Genomic DNA, 8241 nt, shown 5'->3' with positions numbered 1-8241 from the left:
TGTATTATTTCTTTTTCCTGGTACTCATATAGCACATTAGATTTCATAAATGAACATTAGATTCATAATAAGGAGACTTGGGTTTGAATCATAATTTGCCACATTATTAGCATGGCAATTAGTAAACCACCTCATTTTTCTAAGACTCAGTGTTTTCATTTGTAAAATGGAGATAATAATCCTGTCATAAAGATGGTTTTGGTGATCAAGCCTAACAATGGTTACTAAGGTGTACTGTGAACTGCAAAGAACTATAGAAACAGGAGAATTGTCAGGTGTTGTAACCATCATTTTTTCGCACAAATTGTGCATTTCACACTTAAATGGCATTAAGTGCATTAGATTATTGTCACTAATTTGGATGTGATAGAAATCTAGAAATGAATGACACCATATTTATGCTTCTCATTTCTGTTAATAACTTACTAGACGTATCTAAGCAAATAATTAGAAGTTAATTATGGTACATCAATAATAATTAAAATATTGGTGTACAATTTTGAATCTAATTCTTCTTGAGGTTAAATATCAGCAAAGACAACCTTTGTGGGATTTTAGGGAAAGACTTAAGAAATAAGTACTCCCAGTATTTACATGCTTCTACAACAGAACTTTGCAACCCTGATGTAGAGATTGAAAAAAGGCAATGTCTGGGGAGGAGGTGATATCCATAACCAGACTGCTTCTTATTTTGGTGGCTCATATGTCTGTACTGAGATAACAACCTATGGAAATACTCAACCATGTAAGAGAAGTTGGAAGCTGTTTTAACCGCCAAACAGGAAGAAGAGTAAAAAGTCCACTGGTTTCATCTAGTTAAGTCAGTTATTGCTACCCCTAAGTTACATAAAGCCAAAATAATAAACGCCAATTACAAAAATTAAACCTATGATGAACTAATTAAGTAGGTAAATTCTCACTCCCTCCAACTGAGTCCATTATAGAGTGCATGATGAAATGACTATTACCCAACCAAATAGACACCACTGAGCACAAACTAGTTTGATGACAAACTACCCTGGCACTTAGTCTGCAAACTGCAAGTTTCATATACCACTCCTCTAGTTTCAATAAACAAATCTTCTACAACAGTGGGCCAGGAGGGGAGGGATGGATTGCTCTCAAACCCAAAGGGGACACTAATCTTGCTTTCAGAATGAATTGGGTTAGGGTGTGGCAAAGAAGGCTCTGCTCTGAGTCCTGGGGTTCTGGCTCAGAAACACTGAGTCCATTGTCTTTAGAGGCAACAAAAGGGGTTGTTGAAAAACCAAACTTTAATAGAAAGCCAAAAATCTGTGCTTGTCATTTGTGTTTATTTGGCATTCAAGTATGGCAGTCATTTTCAGCTCTTGCCGCTGTTTATATTTAAAGGAAGCCCCATATCCATGGAATAGGAGCCAGCTCTCAATATCCCACTCTTAGAAAAACAAAAACAAAAAAAACCCCCTCTATCATTTCTATTTATAGGTCCCTTGAGTTCCTGTCTGAACCTTTGGGGCTGGTGAATTGCAGGTCAGCAGGCTCTGTAACACTGGAGCCTGCTAACCCTGGAGGACAGTTCTTTCATGATAAGATACACATTTGCATTTACTTGGAGGAGGGGGACAACATTCCTTTGACATTGAGTCAGATTTTCCTGTGCTATCATATGTATGTGTGTGTGTGTGTGTCAGAGAGAAAAAGAGAGAGTGAGTGAGCGAGAGCGAGCACGAGAGCATGGGTGGTTTTAGTTGGGCAATTACTATGTAACTGCAAGAGGAGGGGAAGTGTAATCATTGTGCAGTTTGTTTCAGCTTCTTGGTTAACAGCTACACTGGGCCTCCATTTTATGGGAAACAAAGCCAAGTTGGAGGAAACTGCTGCACTTACATAACTTTTAACCTGTTTAATTGAATGAGAACTGGGAGTGGGGTGTGTGTGATGGAATGGTGCTGGTCACTTGGCAATAGGCAAGGGTCACTACCATGTTAATTGGTATCTACAGAGCAGACCCATTTTTATATGGTGATCAATTTAAGAATACTGTCATTCATTGAAATGAACCAATGCCCTTGAATTCTTAGAAGACATAAAGGGAACTGATCACAGTAAGTTGTCTGAACATTAACTAAGATAAACCACTTGAACTGATGTGTGTGATTATCAATACCTTATATTTAAATGATTAATTATATTTTTCCATATGCTTTTCATTCATATTACATATATTATTTTATGGCTATGGTAATTATATTTCATTATATCACTTTATTTGATCATCACAATGAACCTGTAAAGAACTCACACAGGCATTCCTACTCTCAATGAGGAGTCTGTTGAGTATGAGAAGTTAAGTGATTTGCCTAGGGTCAAATAAAGCAACCCAGATATCTTGATACCTACAGCCACATTATTTTTCAGTGTATCATCTGACTTCATGAAATGTTGATGGACAGTCAAAACCTAACAACTGAAATACAATAAAATGATTACATGTCACCCCATAAAAAACCTCTAAGGTACATTCTGGTTTTTCAATTCACCCAGTTCTGACATAGAAAAAGTACAAATGCTGGGGAGAGTCATTAATATTTTCTGTGCACCCAAGCAATGACACATGGTGTGTTCCTCTCTATTCTGCATCCTCCACCTTCTTTTTTTGGCAATTAAAACTGATTTTCACTTGACTTCACTGAAGCTGTTCACATAATTGTTTCAAATTAATTTAAGTCTCTTATCCATCAACTCTTAGCTTCAAAGGAGTTGCTTTTCCTTACACCATTGTTTCATAGGTTATAACCAAACCCAAATGCTATCTCCTTTTATTCATATTAAAAATGTTCATAATAATGAATCATCTCAGTCAAAAGTGGTTGTTGGAACTGCTGGCCAAGGTAACCCACTCAAAATCTTTTCTTAATGAAATTTCTCAAGACCCAGTGCAGGCTGATGAACAGAAAGTAAGTAGAAATGTCTGAAGTATAACTGTTCTGTGAATACTGTGGATCTGCCTTGGTTGATAAAGAAAGAAGCTGGTAGCTGCCTATACCTTGAAAAGTTAGTTCTTCAATAAATATTTGTTGATGATGAATAATATGACTGGAAATGTTTCTCTTTGAAATTTTATTTTATTTCCCCAAACATCATTACAAATGGTACATTTTGGTGCAATGTTTAATATAAATATTTAAGAGACTCAGTAAAATGCTAGTTCTGAGCACTTCCTCCTTCCAACTTTTTGTTTGTTTTGCAGTGAGAATATACAGTGATACATTTTAAACTCCGGCTTGTACGGATTTAGACAAGCCTCCCCTGGAGGTAGGAATGCCAGGGCAAGAATTACCCAGATTGTAATCTTTGTGCCTGGCGGTCTGACATCACTTATAAACTCTGCCAAAATTCTTTTGAAAGCAGATGTTCTTAGAGGGGGAATGATAATCATTTATCCTCTTACATTTGTTCAGTAAATGCTGACTCGTGGGAAGTATAAGATTTAGGTTATGGTTACAAACAATTCTCTAGGGATGTACCTTTTCAGAGAGAATAAACATGATTATTTCTAAATATTTTTTTTCCTCTCTCCTGGCATTTCTCATGTTTTAATTCAATGTTCTCAAATACTTACAATCGGGAAGGAGATGTCATATATTTATTTGCCCCACTTCCTGCAATAGTTACCCATGTTAATCTGTGGGTAATTTACAAATCCTAGTAATATTTTCTAATTTCTGGTCTAGCATCCAAACATAAACTTCAAGCCCTCCCCGTTGTATTTATAAATGATCTCTTTCAGCCAGAAAAGGTAGAATTAAAACATGAAACGCCAAAATGGTTAAGTTTGTTGACAACTTATATAAAACAAGAAACTGTGGGTCCCATGTCAGCACTGTGATTACAATGGCCTTTGGTTACTATAATGAATGGGTATGTATTGATATATATATCAGGAAATTATTACCTCTGATATAAAAATATCATGATTTTTTATTTTTGCTTTCAAGAAATGCATGCTATTTGGTACATAAAGCTGAGTAAAAGTGATGTAAGACTGATTTATTCTTATCCAAATATCCAGTCAAAAATTTTTTTATTGGCAGTTAATATCGAACTGTAGTCAACTACTGGTAAGTATGAAAGTTTATTCAGAGGTGAACTCTTTAGGTGACTGCTGAAGTATCTTATGTAGGAAGTTTGGGGACCTTTTATGTAATTTGTTGTGTGTTCTATCATTTTTCTGGGTCATTGGAATTTGCTTATTATGTATTTCAAATGACTTAGACAATTAAAAAGAAACTGTGTTAGAACATGTTTCCTCCAGAACATGCTGGATAGGGACATTCTATAATGTCACATGTAAATCTCACTATAACATAGCTATTCCAGAAATATGAAGGTGGTAACCCCCCTTTTTTTCTTAATTGAGAACACAAGACTTTACAGCATGTATCTGATTCAATAAATGAAAAAATTGTTAAGGGCCAGATTATATGTTCCCTCAAGGGAGTCCTAGCTTATATGTTTCTTTCCAGAGTCTGTTCCAACACCTCATGGAGATCATAGTGTATGAGAATGGGCACTGGACAGAACAATGAAACAGTAAAAACAGGGCTGAGTCTTAGCTCTCTCTCTCTGAACTCATGTCTAAACAAATAATTTTATTCTGCTCTTAGATGACCCGAATAATGTCCTCTCTTCAAAGAAATGGGAAGGCAAGTTAACCTAGTCCAAAGTTCTGAGGTAGTCTCAAGAATATATTCTCATAGGTAACCACTATCTTAAAAAAAAAAAAGTTATGCCAAAATTCAACTTGATTTTTGCAGACACTCTTTAGCATCTAGATGTTTAAACGACTCTCATCCACAGGTGATCTCATTTTAGAAACCCCAAAGTGAATTCTGCAGCTGATATCATCTTGGCAGGATATCAGAATGTATTCCTGCTAAAAGTTAAACTTTTGATTTCAAAGTTACATTCATGGTAGACTAAGTATTTTCTGTTCTCTAAATGTCCCACGCTAGAGTAATGTCTACTTGCTTTAAGATGCAAGATTTACCTGAGGTTTATTACCTGCCTGAGTGCTTGAGGGTCTCTTGCTTGCTTTTTTTGGGCTACCAATCACTCTGATTTGATGGGGACTGAGGCGTTTCCCAGGACTCAGGGCTTTCAGTGCTAAAAATGGGTTAGTCTCACGAAAACTGCTGAGAAAAGTCCCAGCTCTATTACCAGGTATTTTTGTTGTCGAGAGGTCAGAAATCAGTGTCTACATTTGTCAGAACAAGCGTCATTTCCACCTAGCTTTGGAACACATGATAGCCTCCTCAACCTCCCACTTGTAGTGCTTACCAGAGTCTATTTAAATAGACTTTCATCTATTCCAAAGCTTCCATTAAAAATCCTGATTGTGACTACTGATATTTAGAAGAGTAACTTGAGAACTGTTATGTCTCCTTATTTTCTTCATTTCTCCTATATTTATCCCTCAACTACTTTGCTCCAGGTATTGGGTTAGGCGATGTTCTAAATGAAGGCAGACCCCCCTCACCACAGGCTTAGAGTCTGGTAAACACACAATTATTTATAAAGCTTTGTCCCTTCATCAGGTCAGGCCAGGACAAAGCTATAGCACTGGAATAAACTCTGTTAGCTTTACACTAATTACAATCACAGACTTACATTATGCTAAGTGGTCATATGAGGAACAACTTTGTGTTTGTGTAGGAAAAAAAAAAAAAGACTGTCCCTTATAATACAGAGACATTCATGATGGCTGAAAAAACATGTTTCTGCTGTTGAACAAGTATACTTGTTCGCAGTGAACAGTGAGAGCCAGGAAGCTAAGTTTTATGTGAAGTTTTCAATATCTTAGCCTTGATTTAGGTTTTCTTGTAAAATTATACTCTTCTTATTATTCTGTTAAAATATTTGTTTCTCTGTCTCTCTCAAGGAAACTTCTTGGATCTCTTTGCAACAGAGGGAAAATATTTCTCTCTTCTTATATACTAACCCCCACAAAGGCAGCATTTTAAAGAAAGCTATAAAGGCTTTTGTTTTTCAGAGGACCATCGCTCTCAAATCGGCTATGAACTAGGGAAGAGGTTCTTGCCCCCAGCTTCCCCAGTGTCCTACAACCAGACTTGCCCTGTTACTCCTGACTTATGCTGATGAAGTCTCAGGGGAATATTTTAGGAAGGGGGTATCTTGGAGCACACCACATCCTTGCTTCAGGGTCTGATGTCTTAGAAGAAAATATTGGTACTGAAAATCTCTTCACTTTTCCATAGCCTCCCAGTTTTCCTTTAGTAGCTCGAATAATACTTAAAAGAAAAAATTCTAAAGTTTAATATGTGTTGCTACAGCAACCAGAAGATAGCAGCAGGAATTAAACCCAAGTCAAGGAACTGAACACAACTCCTTGGATAAACCTTAGTGCGGGTTGATTCCAGATCTAGAGGGTGCACTCAAGTCTACTTGTCCCTGGGTAGAGGGAAGAGCCTGCCTTCTGAAACTCCTCCTGAAAGCACACCATCTTCTGATAGTTGGAAATTTCCTGTGTTTTCCCTTGTGTCTTGTTTGATAGCATGCCCCATCTTCTTCCCATTCCAGCCTTGTCAGCAGATTTTATTCACAAAAAAGACAACTCCCTAGGTTATACTTCTGGAAAACAAAGAACTCCTGAAATGGGTATTGTGAGGACGATATGTCAAAGAACAGTTTTTGAAAGTTGTAAAGGAAATGTTATTTCCTCCCAATATCTGAAATTTGGGAGGAAAGAAAGAAAGAAAGAGGAAAGAGAAAGAAGGGAGAGGGTTGTGGACTTTCGACCTCGAGATGCTTATAAATGTGTGGTGTAGGCCGAATAAATGACCCAAAACAGTACTGGAGAAGAGGGAACGTCACATACACAGTTAAGGCTGTGCTGAGCATGCTAAGTACTAGTCAAGTTCGCCTTGAAGTGGCCCTAAAAATTATAGTCCTTCCCAGAGAGAGATTTATTTTGTTGCTATTAACAACAACAACAACAACAACAACAACAGAAGTCAGAAAAAGAGTGGAGAAAGGCTGTATCTGGTATACATCTTTGAAAGGATCCAAGTACATGCAAGTTTTATATCAATTGGAAGAGTAATTTATCCTCTCAAAAACTCATCTCCTGTTTCAGTGAAAAATAGCTCAACATTTAAAAATTTTTTTCCATTTCTTAAAAACGCCAGTTAGTTAAAAGTGTTTCACATTTAATTCTTACAACTTCTGAGATAGAAGTAGCTCCAAAAGTCTTCCTAGTATTTCAACCATAAAAGTGCCAACCCATATTTATTTTAGATTATTCAGAAACAGAGATAGAAGAAAGGATATTTAAAACGTTGGTCTATAAGATCTGGAAACAGCCCAAGTGTCCATCAGTAGATGAGCGGATAAAAAAGCTGTGTTACATGTACACAATGGAATACTATGCAGCTGTAAGAAAGAAAGATCTCTTATCCTTTGAGATGGCATGGAAGGACCTGGAGAGTATTATGCTAAATGAAACAAGCCAGGCAGAGAAAGACAAATATCACATGATCTCACTTATTAGTGGAATATAATGAACTAAACAAACTGATGAACAAAACTGACCCAGAGACATAGAGGTGGGGTACAGACTGACAAGCCTCAAAGGAGGGGGGGACTGGGGGAGGAAGAGATAAACCACAGAACTTACATGCATGTATGCATGACCAATGGACATAGACAACAAAGCTGGGGATGGGGCGGGGAGATGGGGAGGAGGGTGCTAATGGGGTAAAAAGGAGAAACATCTGTAACAAAAACAAATTAATAAAAAAAAAAAAAATTGGTCTAAATAAGCCATCGCCTGAGAGGTGGGTCAAGATTGTGGTGTAGGTAAATGCACTATCGCCTCCTCCTACAACCACATCAAAATTACAACAAAACTACAACACAACCATCATTCAGAACCGCCTGAAATTGAGCTGAACGGAAGTCCTACAACTATGAAATTAAAAAAGCTGCCACATTGAGACTGGTAGGAGGGTGGAGGCGCAGACGGGCTGGTCCCACACCCATATGTGTAGGATAAAAATCAGGAGGGTCACCTCCGCTGGGAAGGCCCTCCCTGAGGAGTGAGGAGTCCCCATCCCACACCAGGTGCCCAGCACAGGGTCCCAGTGCCAGGAAAAAAAGTCCCCATAACTTCTGGCTGTAAAACCAGTGGGAACTGAGGCAGAGGGAGGCTACAGAAGCCCCAGCAGTTCCTCTTAAAGG

Source organism: Molossus molossus, unplaced genomic scaffold, assembly GCF_014108415.1.
Source record: "Molossus molossus isolate mMolMol1 unplaced genomic scaffold, mMolMol1.p scaffold_m16_p_6, whole genome shotgun sequence".
NCBI classification, from domain to species: domain Eukaryota; kingdom Metazoa; phylum Chordata; class Mammalia; order Chiroptera; family Molossidae; genus Molossus; species Molossus molossus.
This window is presented reverse-complemented; position numbering follows the sequence as displayed.